The sequence below is a fragment of the Ambystoma mexicanum genome, chromosome 4p (assembly GCF_040938575.1).
Source record: "Ambystoma mexicanum isolate Mex_15411 chromosome 4p, UKY_AmexF1_1, whole genome shotgun sequence".
Classification (NCBI taxonomy): domain Eukaryota; kingdom Metazoa; phylum Chordata; class Amphibia; order Caudata; family Ambystomatidae; genus Ambystoma; species Ambystoma mexicanum.
The window spans coordinates 1,168,466,874-1,168,482,568 of record NC_090927.1 but is presented as its reverse complement, the minus strand read 5'-3'; the positions used below and the strand labels follow the sequence as shown (position 1 = coordinate 1,168,482,568).

At 50.9% G+C, this 15,695-nt stretch overlaps 1 protein-coding gene across 1 annotated transcript in view; it reads left to right on the top strand.

Annotated features, from left to right (window-relative positions):
- Window positions 1-15,695, top strand: part of AIG1 (androgen induced 1) — a 1,736,205-nt gene that overhangs the window by 591,358 nt on the left and 1,129,152 nt on the right. The window lies entirely within an intron of this gene.

Sequence of the window (15,695 nt, the reverse complement as noted above, 5' to 3'; positions counted from 1 at the left end):
CGGTAACAATGGTGCTGGTAGCTTACCCACACTGTTGTTATTGGACCGGCTCACTCATAATGAGGCACAGCGTCTTCATTGATACCTGTCATGCAATGCCTATAACCCTGTACCTGTTCCAAACAGGTGCAGTGGAATGTCTTTCATTTTAAAGTGCACCTCGTTTTGTGAATTTGGGATGCCCTGTAAAATGTGCAGAAATTCCCTATGATTTGCGCAAAGGCGTGAAAATGGGCATTTCAGAGTGTGCATCTATGAGGCATGCATTTAAACTCACTTTCATAACTGGGTGCATCTTTTTGGTGCAAATGCAAATCTCATCATTTGCACCAAAAAATGTTTTGAGAATTGAGCGATGTGGTCTTTTCTTTTTGTGGATATAGTTTGTATTGTTCTAGATTACATGTTTTCTGGTGATCGACACTTGGCTGCTTCTGTCCTTCATCATTTCTGTTTAAAGGTTCTATGGAGTCACAGAACCAGCCTTTATTTTTCTTGCAGGAGGTTGCTATGAGGAGGGGAGTGGCAAATCCACTGTTAAAAGGATGTGGTTGTTAAGGAGGACAGGGATTTGTGCCTTTTGGGCAGGCTGTGACAAATGGGATTCTGTCTCATAGGAGTACAAGGATGAGTCGTAATAAAATGGCCCACTCAGCCTTCTCAGTTCTAGAAACCACAACACAACGAAATAATAAAGTTGAAACAGGAAACGTTAAGAGATAAACCTCATATGCTTTTTGTGGTAACATGGGACGGGGAAGGCTATGCTCTTAAGAGGGGTATGAAGGTGTACCAGTAGTGACCCAAACAACACAGTATCAAAGTCCAAAATAAAGGGAATGTCCAATCAAGGTTCTATAAAACTATAAACACTTTAATTACAACACACCATCTACGAATAGAAATACTGTACAAAAACCCACCCCAAAGGAAGAACACAGAAGATGTAACAGACTGGTGAAAGTAGCACTCTGAGCATAGCTCCAGGGGTGGTACGTAAGGTACTACCATATAAAGGATATTCTGGTAGAAAATAGGAGTGATGGTGCCCTAACCAGTCTCTAGGGTCCAATTGGACCGAGGGGGCAGTTCAGAGTCAACAGTACCTGGATTCAGTACTTGGTGGGCTGACACATTCATACCAGGATTCGAACATTGATGTGAGCCGATCATGCTCAGTTTGGGCACGCAGGATCGCCGTGGCCCCAGCAACAAGTGCTGTTTGAGTAAAGGCGAATGCTGGTGCTCTGTTCGGTAAAACGGTGGCTCTTCCAGGATGCAGATTGGGGTGGTCCCGGGAATGTTTTTCAGTTGGCCAGGCTGGGTCAGGCTTTCGTCGCTGGGAGGGGTTAATAAGTGATGCTCCAGCAGTTCTAGATGAAGGGCCACGCTCGTCGAAGTCGTGATCTTGTGTGTGTCGATGTGCGATGTTCAAGGCCTAGCTGGGTCGAGCCGTGGTTGTAACCCCCGGTTAGAGTCAATGAATGACTCTGCAGTGATTCGATCAGGTCCCGTCATTAAACAGTCGCTTCAGGCCTACCAGGTGATGAGCTTTGTCTGGGACACGATGCTGTGTTGAGTTGGTAGAAGGTGCGAGCAAATGTTTGATTGGTGGAGGAACACAGCAACGAGTGCCGGTGACTTCGCTCTTGTCCACGGGGCGGTGAACATGGAGCGACCAGTTTTGTGAGGTGAATAGGGAGCTTCACCTGGTCTGGTCTTCCGGTTGCTTTGAGGCCCTTTCAGGGGGACTTGAGAATATGTTGTTCCCTGCTCAGGGTCTGCTCTCCCAGCTTGGGAGATTCTGGTGCACTGTGGTAGGTCATGATCCACAGCAGTGGTTACTTCCAATGTGCCTTGGGAGTAGTAGGGCACAGAGCTTCCTTTTGTCTTGGATGATTCCTTCTTCACCTAAAGCTGAGGGCTTTGGAGAGTACAACTTTCCCAAAGGAAGTCCAGTGAGATCTTCAGAACAAATCTGCGGCCTTAAAGAATCCGAGAGGAACTGAACTAATCTGACACAAGTCCTCAAGGTGATTGAACTAAAGCTAGCCTGACTTAGTGGTCCAATCCCTGCTCTTAAACGGAGTGGAGTTAGCCCTTCTGATGTCACACCCAAAATGCATTGTTCCAGAGCAAGTGGAGGGGACAGGAAAGAGAGAGAAGTACATTGAGAATCAAGATGGTGGAATTCTCCTTCCATTGACTAGAACCCTCCCGTCTGTCATAATCCGGCACCCTTACGTTCTCACTGTGAACAAAGGCTTTTAGAGATGAAGCCCCTGGTGTGAGGCTACTCCTTTGGAATGGTTCTGCTTCCTTGATGCCTGGGCCTAGGACAGCTGCCTGCTGTGCGTCTGTCTTGGGCAGAGGGTGTTACCGGCCCTCACATAGAGATGAAAGAGGAGGCCCATCCCTCCAGGTCCCTGGCCTGCCATTTAGCAGGCTACAACCGGCTGACCAGGACACACATACCCATCCACAGCAGAGCTGACTCAGAGGAGCTGACACATGTACGATATCAATTGGAATGTGGTGGCCGTGATCGTAAGTGGTGGCATGCACTGTGCCTAAACTCAGGCATAGCTTTTATTTATAGTTTACCCTGCCACCCATTTGGGTTACTTTTGATCCTCGTTGTTTTGGTACAGTGGGGCATATCTTAAATGCCACCCATGCAGTGCAGGGACTTGGCTGTCTCTATGGCTGTCAGTGGGCATCTCGTGACATTTAAACCTGCACTGCGCCACGAGTAGAGCAGGTGCTGTGGATCAGGCTACTGATGCGGCACGGCATGAGTGCACTATGCTTTTGCCATGGAGTCGATGGGAAAGGGGTAATATGGTTGGCAGGTTACCCTTTTTTGGGACAGAACTACCCTCATCATTCTATTTGTTAATTCAAAATCAAAAAAGCAAGAGCTTTGCACCCTTGTCAGGTGGCAATACCTCACACAGGTGCTGTGCAATACTGATGACATTTCATTGATGAGGGTGGTTTGGAAACATTGCAAAAGTGTTGCTATAGGAATCTGCTCCATCATGCAATTGTCCCCGGTGTTGCTGATTGTGGTTCTCAATAGTTGCAATATAGGGCGTTCAATAATATATGGCTTGGTCTCAATGGGGCACTTACAGAACTGCTGATGGTTGTGGTGTGTCCCAGACTTTTAATGACTGATTTTGCTTTCACCATCTGTGTGTCTTCCCCAGGTAAACTCCCCAAGGTGCTGCCACACATCAGGAGAGGCACGAGTACCTGCTTTGCATTACCAAAATACTCTACACATGTAAACCTCGCTTGTTTCCTGCAAACTCTGTTAAGTCAAAGCTCAGTGAAGGGCACACCAAACCACTTTAAAGTATGCCTGAATGTGTCTAACTTAAGTAATCGTCATTTTAAGTCCAGGAAGAATTAAATATCAAAGATTATTTTACTACTCTGTATTCCCTTTCTTTAACCATGAGAGATGGTTTTGGGGGGTGAGTGTGGACCTTTTAAAAATGCTTTGCTCTCTGTAATGTTATATAAAAGAAATATTCGTACCTGTGTTAGAAGAAAACGACCCTAAGGTTTTCTTCATACACCCCAAAGCTTGTATAAGGATAGGCGCTTTGAGAGCACTATGGTGCATTTCAGTGCAATAGAAAAGTTCAATAGTGTAAATATCATACTGTATGCGTGTATGCCCAGACCATTTATATGGACTTTGGTTGTCAGATAGGTCTAGTTATTCTCAAATACGACTGACCAAGGGATGCATGTATGTCTGACATACCTGACAAATGTGCATGCATGTAATTTGCATGTGATTGCATGCTATTCATTGTGTGTGTGATCTGCATGTAAAGCATAGCAGACCCCTCAACTGTAGACAGTTGCCCTTAGCGTTGATAGACTGATTTTGCTGCATAGAACAAGGCTGAGTGCCATGAGAAATCGTGTCAGCCGCCCCTTTCTCAGAGACATAGCAATCAATGCTAAACATGGACATTCCTCGCCGTATGGCTATTATAATGTCACTGCACTAGTCAACTCTGCTAATAATTGACACATCACTTGAAATTAAAAATTCTATTAGCATGCGATGTGCATGCTCTTTATATTTAATTTAGAAGGGCCATTCACTCCACAGTGCTTCGAGGCCATAACTAAGGCAGGAAGGCACTACACAAATATCAAGTAAGATAACAACATTATTGTATGTATTTTCAACCAATATGGAGGATGTCAATAGAACTTCCCTATTCACCCACCCTAATGATGGAAATGAAATCCTAATGAATCAATGCAATGAGAGAGGCCTGGTTATCCCGCTCTGCACTCTGTATTGTGTGTCATTGCCATACACAGATGTTTCATTAATGCCCCTTCCCAACAAATTCCTATAGATGTTGACCTGTAGACCACTCAATCGACTTCCAGCTCTCGAGGGTGATCTCGCTCATAAACTGAGTGGTATCTTCCGAATCACACTGGCAGTGGCCAGGATTTCCAATGCTATTTAATGATTACGTTCAACCTGAAAACGTAAAATCACAAGAGGACAATAAGCAGGGACAATTATCGGAAAAGGCAAGGGAACATAGCTGTGTGGGTTGCTGGTTGGACACACACGCCTCCTGGTGCTCAGAGAACTATCTAGTTTTGGCCATCTTGCCTACTTTCCATGTGTCAGATTTGGTACAGCTTTCTGCATTATAGAGATCTGCAAAAGGTAGATTGGCTTAAAAAATAGAAACGCCCGTTTCCCGAGGGCATAACAGTGTGAATACGTGTCTTACTCGTTTGGAGTCCAGTGGATGTTCATAACAACAGGAAGTTACCAGCTGCGCTGATGGGATTTCTGAAAATACATCCAGTTCAGAGTTCACCACTAGCAGGGGTGCTATTCTGGGAATTCCGCGAGCGGTTTTCTAGAATTACCACTTGCAGCCGTGATAACCTAAAAAGGTTTTTTTTAAAACATGTTTTTTTCCATCTATTACCGGTTTCACTGCGAAAGTGGACATTGGTAATTTATTGTACAACTCAGGTATATGTTTTAATGCACAAAAGGATCAAAACTGACCCCTTTCTGCATGACATGTTTGAGGAGGGGAGTTTGGCATCAGAAAAACACGCACTTTCACACCCTTATCATGGCCAATGGAAAAAAACTTGTTTTAATGCATTGCCTTCTGTACAGCACAAAAGTCCATCAAATACTTTGGGCCATTCTGGAATGTTTACCTCTACCTCTGAAGTAGTGGTAACATGAGGTGGATTTTCGGAAGAAATTCGACCAGCATTACTGCTGACAGTGCTCTTTTGGAATACCGCTGATGAGATTTCATCAAACCCTGAATTAGGTACACAGTAAAGTCGGCGGTATTTGGAACATGCCGATAATTTTACCTTTACCCCCCAACTCTAAATTAGGCCCTTTATGGGGCCCTAAGATGTTCTGATAGGCTTTGTGGTGTCATTTGCAAGCAAGTTCAGGTGCAGCCGCACGCGTCACACTATCCTGCAAGTTGCTCTTAGGTGCACTGCATACTTCCTCATCTTGGCACTGCCAACGAGTCTCCCACATTCTCATGATTTGATTACCATAAACCACATTTCAGGTGAGTGCCTTAATGTATTTACTCACGTTTTGTCGCAAATCTAGGCTGGGATGTGAGGTGCCGTACACCAGGGCAACAAAGCATGCCCAGCTTCATTGATAACACCCCAGAAAAATGTCCAGTGTCGGCTCATCCATAATGGGCAACGGGACGTCGACCCACACATTTTGGATGTTCCACCACTAAGTGCTTCCTCAGCTGCTTGTTGCAGTTGAGGGAGCGCTACCTGGGCTGACTTGAAATATCAAAGGGAAACACGGTTTCCCTTTGACAGTTCGTACCCGAGCGCATGCCCAATGGCCCATGCAAGGCGGGGACATTTTGATTCCCCAGCCTTGCATGGCCCATCGGGAATGCAGGCTGGGGTACTGCAGCTCTGAATTATTATGGGCCGCTCAGTGTGCCTCCCCGCAGAAACAGAACTGTAGGGGCATGCTAGGGGATGCTCCAGTTCCTGATCACATGTGCAGGATCCAGGAAGTGCTTCCTGGTTCCCGTTCATATTGCGTGGGAACTGGAGAACATTGCAGGACCTAGCGGAGAAAAGTCTGGACCGGGGCTGCAGGTAAGAAAAGAAATGTGTGCATGGATGCGTGAATAAAGAGTGCATGTTGTGTGGCTGCATGTGTGGTTGAGCGAATTGATGCGTATAGGTGTGAGCTTGAATGTGTATGTAGGGGTGAACTCCCTTTCCCGCGCATCCCTAATTCAGAGAGCCGCTTACTGGCCTCTGATTTGCAGGTGCAGGGGGAAGGTGTGCATCCAAATCAGAGGCCCGCTCACCAGCATGGTCACTGCCGCTCATCATTTTGATTTGGGGAGTTAATCGAGCAGAGGCCCACGCAGCAGTGCGCTTAGCATCACACACTGCGCTGGTAAGCAGCCTTGGATTTTGGGATGAATCAGAGGCCCGCTCAACAGCATGGTGAGCGGCACTCATCTTGGCGGTGAGCGGCCCACTGATTTCAGGGCACCTCGTTCCTCCAAATACGAGAACCTCTCTATTTGGAGTTGCAGGGGAGTGCCTGCATTTCTTACTGGGCATCAATGTTAAAGCAAAGTACTGAAGAGAAAATCTAGTGGACATACTTTTATTGAAAAGTATCCATGTTAAAGCAAACATATTTGCTTAAACATTTAAGGCCAGAAAAAAATGCCATGCGAGAGTCAGAAAACGTAACCAGATTAGCAGCAGGAATGCAGTCAATTATAGCCCCGTAATCTTACTGTGACATGCCATTATTTACTGGGCAGAAAGAAATGGCTGCACTGGATACAACACAATTCCAGTCTAAGCACGTAAGGATGTACCACTTATCTGCTTGAGAACGCTGCTCTGCTACGAAGTTGGACTTTGTTCTAGTCCACTTCAATTCAGGAGGCGGGTTTGGGACTGTGTTAGACACGCCCCCTTTCTGGCACTCCCGCTGCCGTGCCTACATCACTAGAATGCTCACGCTCCTGCACGCGTGCTACAGTAAGGAAGTACCTGTTGAAGTACCGCTTATCCGCTTTTTCCGCAGGGCAGCGGCGTAGCGGGTAACGTGTATATCATTTTGGTTTGTTGGATTTTTTTCATATGATTGCCATCCAAGTTTGAAGTAAAGTGGGAGGGTGTTGATACCAACCAAGTAACGTATGCAACACTTATTTTATTCATTAAAATCGTGCATGCCGGCAAACCTTGATAAACAAGCACGTATGGCACACTTGAGGAGTGTAAAATCTAGCCATATATCCCACCAAACAATAATGCTTACAGCGGTCACCTTTACAAAAACCATTTGCAATTCGAATGCCACAGCGATCACTCAAACATCTCTTCCGATAGCAAGAGATATATCTGGACCATTTTTGGCATAGACCACGATGGCGAAATCGCATTCGCAAACTTACTCACAGTGGTTGCGTGGAAGACAGTCGACCAAGCGCACACATTCTATGACTGAGATGACAAGTCAGAATTGTCTCTCAGATAAAACCATGCTACGCTCTGCGGTGGCCAACATGGTAAGGGTTTCTCCAAGTGCTGGGCGCTGGATGGTGTGAACTCGCCTGGCTCAGGAGTAGCGGATAACAATCCAGATATATCGATATTCGCGAGCCAGTGCAAGTCCCCCATCTCGATATATAGTGAGCAGGCGGAACACAATGCCAGATACTCTCTGGACTCTTCAATTCATTCTGCCTCTATTTCGTATGCCCAGGCCACGTCGCGTAGGCAATTACCACCACCCGTGAGACCTAAAGTCCCTAATAGCCCATCTATGGTAGAAGTCAATCGTTCAGCCATTAATACCACAATTCTGAGCCTGTTTAAATTGTTTGAGTCTCCGGAAACCAAAGTGGCACACCAGTCTTCCTAAATTGACCAACTTGTACACCGCGGGGCCGTTGAGCTTTCCTCCGAAGCATAATGAAATTGGGAGTCCTTCTGTGGTTGCATCTCCCAAAGCACCAGCGTCATTTGGCTTTAAAACAATTCCTAAAATCAACTCACCTTCACTTCCATTGTTTGAACAAATTATTCTGCCAGTGACGGAGAAGGCAATGGGTGATCTAAATCACCCAGGTAATGGAGAGTGTAGACCAAGTGGTAATTATTGACCCTTCTCCTGTACGGGGTACGAAGTTAGATGAGCCACCACCCACAATTGAAAACAAAGGCTTACCACCAGTCCCCAAAAAAGGCTGAAACAAACTACAGCTCCCACGAAAAAAAGACAAAGAACATTAAGCTGCCCCCCAAAAAATCCCAAAATACATTAACAGCTATTTTTCATGCTAATTCATCTGCTAAGAATGAGGTTTGGGAGAAAGCATCCTCACCGGTAGTCCTGGATAATACTTCCCGGCCAACCAGCCACACACAAAAAGGGCCCATGGTGGTTCCTGTGGTATCCTCTCATCCTTTGCCACTGCAACCTTTTACACAAAATGTGAGCAATCCCAATTTGAGCAATCCCAAAGATAACACTCTTGTCCATTCAATAACTGATATAAAGAAGACTCTTGAAGCATACTTAGATCATCGCTTGCAAGCATTTATTATGAATAATGTTAACCAGACTGGGGCCTCCATTCACCTGCCCGTGGGTCTACCTCATAGTAAGAGCCTAGGATTGGGCCCCAACGCGACGGTTGCTTTATTAGGGAGCAATAACGACATGGTGAAGTTAAACAATGGCATAGTCCCTTTACATCATGAAGTTCATGGACCATCAGCCTTGGGCCAGGAGGTATCTCACATAACTCAGGCACCATCTAATTTCAATAATTTTCACAGAAAACATTCCAAACAAGCCACCTTTCATACATTAATTTTGAAGTGACGTGAGACTCCATTTTCTAAGTATGATTTAAACAGAGAAAGCATGCTGAATATATTCAGCGATCTGATTGAGCTTGAAGACATATCTTCTGGCTACATCGACCAAGTCAAGTTTATTTCAGATTATGATTGTTCCATAGTTAGACTATGGATACCCTCAGGTGTGGTACTAAATACGATTTGGAAGGCCAAAATGGCCCTTTTTAAAATGGGATTTTTAGTAGCACAGGATCCTGATCGTGATGTCAATAGAACCTATATGCCACTCATATCCACCATATCAAGCCAGTATACTTATAGTCATGCAGTAACGACCGCAGACTCTTTGCTCCTTAGGAGAGCATAACCATCAATGGCGATCACTCCTATAATGGTTTCGCTAGCAAGCTGGAACACACGAGGACATTCAGACCTTCAGAGCTATGAATTAAATGGTATAGATCGATTTGACATCTTGGCCCTTCAAGAGACGTGGCTTACCACAACACCATTATGGGATGAACATGTTATAAGTTTACTACCAGCGAAAACAGCCTCATCTGGTCGCCCATCATCAGGCCTTTTGGTGGCGGTAAAAAAAAGTGCAGGCATTTCCATCTCTCCTTGGGCCTCTGTTAATTTGTATCTCCAATTGGTCAAACTTACGGTGCAACATCAAACTATTGCACTAGTGAACATATATCGCAATACGATTGGTATTAGTGATGATGCTTTCTATCAAGGATTAAGTGATCTACTAAATGTAATCTTAATTGCCCCTAACATCTTTTCAACCATATTGGTTGGAGATTTGAATTTGCATTGTGTCAACACCAAGCCTGGACACAAAATGTGTGAGGTCAGCAGTTGGACCTCTTTTGTAAGGGAAAGGAACTTCAGGATGGCTAATGGCTCCTTTCCAGGTAATATGCCTGGCAAGCGCACGTGGCGTAGAGGCTCTTCCTCAAGCACTATAGACTACATGTATGTTGAGTGCAATTTAATCTCGCTCGTTGAGCAGTTTGAGATTATTGATCAACCACAATGTGATCATAACATGCTATCACTCAAGTGGAAAGTGTCATCTCAGTATATTAGCTCACCACGACACCAGGTGAGATTGAATATAGTAGTCAACAATGCCAAGACTCGTTTTTACTGGACTCAAGCAAATCTTAACAAGTTAGGTGGAGATCTTGATTTGCAATTGAGCAGGCATCCAAAGGCGCAATACACTTCTGCGCTAGTTCCTTTTAAGTATGCCATGGTGAAATCAGGTGGTAATATGGCCTTTAAGCATATGCATAGCTATGATCACCAGCTCAAAATCAGGAAAGCTGCTCACAGAAAGGAAAGGAAATTGATTCTAAATCTGCCAGAGTTGGAAAGAGCGGTGGCTCTTAGATCTCCAAAATGCAAGTATCGAAACTGGACTCGGGCTCGCAAAGCCTGTATGTTTCAGAAAGACAGCCAAGTCATCATGTTGGCCATGTCAAATAAGACTTCAGCAGAAACTTGGGCATTGTTAAATAATCAAACTTTTGACAGTCAATTTAGTGCCCAGTCAAATGCGTTCCAAGAACATCAGTGGATTAAGCATTTTTCTGATCTTTATGCAGATCCGCAGTTTGAATCCTTTGTGTATGAACATTCGCAGTGCTCTTCTTGGTCAGTAGAATGCTCACCGGATACTATCGAAGAATTTATTAAAAAATCGAGCTCTTCATGAGCTGTGGGCCCTAAAGGGCTACACAATGTCATGTTAAAATCTGATCCCTTGATGTGGGCCTCGATTTTGCATAAACATTTTCAATATATCCTGGAAAACTGTGACATTCCAAATTCCTGGCGTACCTCCTTGATAGTTCCAATCTTTAAAAAGGGGGGCCGCTCGTCTCCATTTAATTATCGTCCAATTGCTTTGCTGGATGCACCGGGCATGATTTTTGCTCAACTCATTCTGCGTGACTTAAATGCATGGACACTATTAAATCACAAGCGTTAACCCGAACCAAATAGATTTTGTAGCAGGAATGGGCACTGTAGTAAACCTTATGGGGCCGATTCATGGAACAAACGTGCGCCGAAAATCGTTGCGCAAGCAGGCGCAAGCAGGCGCAAGCGCAAAAAAACAGGTGCGCGCGCACGCGTGCGATTCATGGAAGTCCCTGCGCGTGTTTTCCTCGGGATGTGCGCCAAACCCGTGCATGGCGCACACGTCACTGCAACATCCCGAAAGACGTGCGCGACGCGCACAGTGAAAGCGCACAACCTCGGCGCATATACTAGAAAGTGGGCGGAACAAGGGGCGTAGCGCGCGGAATGGGGAACAACTCGCGAAAATAAGGGCGTAACTGGGGATCTACTGCAGGGAAGCAGACGGAACGCCCACACGCACCCGAACCACACGTATTCATGGAATCGAATAGGGCAAAGCCACGCACAGCGAAAGACATGCACAAGCCGAAACACGTCCGCCACACGAAGGCAGGCGGTAGCGTCCCTGCGCATTACAAAAGTGGCAACATACAGCATTTGTGCCTGTGCGAGCGGGTCACGTGTATTTCGGGGTTGCGTGGGAAGTTACACATGCGAATGAGCGGGGTACGTGTATTCCGGGGGTGCGCGGGAAGTCACACACGCGATCGGGCCTGGGGGAGCGGGCTACGTGTATTTCAGGGGTTCGCGTGAACTTTTTCACGCGATCGGGCCTGGGGGAGCGGGCTACGTGTATTTCAGGGGTTCGCGTGAACTTTTTCACGCGATCGGGCCTGGGGGAGCGGGCTACGTGTATCTCAGGGGTTCGCGTGAACTTTTACACGCGATCGGGCCTGGGGGAGCGGGCTACGTGTATCTCAGGGGTTCGCGTGAACTTTTTCACGCGATCGGGCCTGGTGGAGCGGGCTACGTGTATTTCAGGGGTTCGCGTGAACTTTTTCACGCGATCGGGCTTGGGGAAGCGGGCTACGTGTATCTCAGGGGTTCGCGTGAACTTTTTCACGCAATTGGGCCTGGGGGAGCGGGCTACGTGTATCTCAGGGGTTCGCGTGAAAAGTTGACTTTTTCACGCGATCGGGCCTGGGGGAGCTGGGGGAGCGGGCTACGCGTATCTCAGGGGTGCGCGGGAAGTTCCATACGCGATTCCATCAGGGTACGTGTATTACAGGGGTGCGCAGGAATTTCCACACGCGATCTCATCAGGGTACGTGTATTACAGGGGTGCGCGGGAAGTTCCACACGCGATCTCATCAGGGTACGTGTATTACAGGGGTGCGTCGGGAGCAGCACACGTGAATTGCACGTGTGGGTCCTCCCAGGTGTTCCCTCTACACCCTCCACGGCCCCTGCAGGTGGCTCACACCACAGGGGCCTACCCAGCACATGTCCTGCAGGCATGCCATCCACCATGGCCATGCCCACCAGCCTACCCACATGTCAACTTGCACTACTGCCCACCAACGCATGTCCCCCTGCACCCCCAGCCACCAGGGGCACCCACCACCAGGCCCCCACCCATGTCCAACTCATGTTCCCCACCACCCCCACCCCCCAGCAGTGCAGGGGCAACCAGCACCAGGCCCACACCCATGTCTCCCAGCACCCCCACCCCCCAGCCACCAGGGGCAGCATCCACCAGGCCCCCACCCATGTCTCCCACCACACCCACCCCCCCAGTCACCAGGGGCAGCATCCACCAGGCCCCCACCCATGTCTCCCAGCACCCCCATCCCCCAGCAGTGCAGGGGCGGCCTCCACCAGGCCCCCACCCATGTCTCCCAGCACCCCCACCCCCCAGCAGTGCAGGGGCACCCACCACCAGGTCCCCACCCATGTCTCCCACCACCCCCACCCCCCAGCAGTGCAGGGGCACCCACCACCAGGCCCCCACCCATGTCTCCCACCACCCCCACCCCCCAGCACTGTGGGGCACCTGCCAGCAAGCCCCCACCCATGTCCAACTCATGTCTCCCACCACCCCCACCCCCCAGCCACCAGGGGCAGCATCCACCAGGCCCCCACCCATGTCTCCCAGCACCCCCACCCCCCAGCCACCAGGGGCAGCCTCCACCAGGCCCCCACCCATGTCTTACACCACCCCCACCCCCCAGCCACCAGGGGCATCCTCCACCAGGCCCCCACCCATGTCTCCCACCACCCCCACCCCCCCAGTCACCAGGGGCAGCCTCCACCAGGCCCCCACCCATGTCTCCCACCACCCCCACCCACCAGCAGTGCAGGGGCACCCACCACCAGGCCCCCACCCATGTCTCCCACCACCCCCACCCCCCAGCAGTGCAGGGGCACCCACGACCAGGCCCCCACCCATGTCTCCCACCACCCCCACCCCCCAGCACTGTGGGGCACCTGCCAGCAGGCCCCCACCCATGTCCAACTCATGTCTCCCACCACCCCCACCCCCCAGCCACCAGGGGCAGCATCCACCAGGCCCCCACCCATGTCTCCCACCACCCCCACCCCCCAGCAGTGCAGGGGCACCCACCACCAGGCCCCCACCCATGTCTCCCACCACCCCCACCCCCCAGCAGTGCAGGGGCAGCCTCCACCAGGCCCCCACCCATGTCTCCCACCACCCCCACCCCCCAGCAGTGCAGGGGCAGCCTCCACCAGGCCCCCACCCATGTCTTCCAGCACCCCCACCCCCAGCCACCAGGTGCAGCCTCCACCAGGCCCCCACCCATGTCTCACACCACCCCCACCCCCCCAGCCACCAGGGGCAGCCTCCACCAGGCCCCCACCCATGTCTTCCACCACCCCCACACCCCCAGTCACCAGGGGCAGCCTCCACCAGGCCCCCACCCATATCTCCCACCACCCCCACCCCCCACTCCCCAGGGGCAGCCTCCACCAGGCCCCCACCCATGTCTCCCAGCACCCCCACCCCCCAGCCACCAGGGGCAGCCTCCACCAGGCCCCCACCCATGTCGACTACCACCCCCACCCCCCATCAGTGCAGGGGCAGCCTCCACCAGGCCCCCACCCATGTCTCCCACCACCCCCACCCCCCAGCCACCAGGGGCAGCCTCCACCAGGCCCCCACCCATGTCTCCCAGCACCCCCACCCCCCACTCCCCAGGGGCAGCCTCCACCAGGCCCCCACCCATGTCTCCCATCCCCCCACCCCCCAGCAGTGCAGGGGCAGCCTCCACCAGGCCCCCACCCATGTCTCCCAGCACCCCCACCCCCCAGCCACCAGGGGCAGCCTCCACCAGGCCCCCACCCATGTCGACCACCACCCCCACCCCCCAGCAGTGCAGGGGCAGCCTCCACCAGGCCCCCACCCATGTCTCCCACCACCCCCACCCCCCAGCCACCAGGGGCAGCCTCCACCAGGCCCCCACCCATGTCTCACACCACCCCCACCCCCCAGCCACCAGGGGCAGCCTCCACCAGGCCCCCACCCATGTCTCCCACCACCCCCACCCCCCCAGTCACCAGGGGCAGCCTTCACCAGGCCCCCACCCATGTCTCCCACCACCCCCACCCCCCAGTCACCAGGGGCAGCATCCACCAGGCCCCCACCCATGTCTCCCAGCACCCCCACCCCCCAGCCACCAGGGGCAGCCTCCACCAGGCCCCCACCCATGTCTCACACCACCCCCACCCCCCAGCAGTGCAGGGGCAGCCTCCACCAGGCCCCCACCCATGTCTCACACCACCCCACCCCCCAGCACTGTAGGGCACCTGCCAGCAGGCCCCCACCCATGTCCAACTCATGTTCCCCACCACCCCCACCCCCCAGCACTGTGGGGCACCTGCCAGCAGGCCCCCACCCATGTCCAACTCATGTTCCCCACCACCCCCACCCCCCAGCAGTGCAGGGGCAGCCTCCACCAGGCCCCCACCCATGTCTCCCAGCACCCCCACCCCCCACTCCCCAGGGGCAGCCTCCACCAGGGCCCCACCCATGTCTCCCACCACCCCCACCCCCCAGCAGTGCAGGGGCACCCACCACCAGGCCCCCACCCATGTCTCCCACCACCCCCACACCCCAGCAGTGCAGGGGCAGCCTCCACCAGGCCCCCACCCATGTCTCCCACCACCCCCACCCCCCAGCACTGTGGGGCACCTGCCAGCAGGCCCCCACCCATGTCCAACTCATGTTCCCCACCACCCCCACCCCCCAGCACTGTGGGGCACCTGCCAGCAGGCCCCCTCCCATGTGCAACTCATGTTCCCCAGCCAACATGTCATCACAATCTAGATCCCTGGTCCCTATGGTCAGCCTCCAAATGCAAAACACCCACCCGAGTATTGCATCCACCCACTCATAATTTGCAATTACATTACAGAACACCAATTGCAAGTTCCGAAACAAACACATTTCCCTCACATACACCCAATGGGTGTCAGTGAATCTCAAAACACATATCATGAAATGCATGAAACCAATGAGATACCACACATTGAAGTTCACCAAAAATAATATGTATTAAAGGAAACATAAATAGAATAAAAAATGAAGAAACAGAAACATGAATGTACAACCTGCATGAACACATACACAATCCAAACAAACTTGGACATCATTGTCAGGGCCTTCTGTAGTCCAGGCTCAGGAGTGGTACGAACCAACCACCCCCTCTAGGGTTTTTGGCGCCTGCAAGTTCGGGGCTTACACAGGCATCCGCAACCCCAGTGGGGAAAGAGGGTCAGGGAACGTTGCTTGGATAGGCACGGAAAGCAGGAACACCGGGTAGAGGGTACAGGTTTCAAAATTGCGTAGGATCACGGGTGATTAGGGAGAAAAAAACATA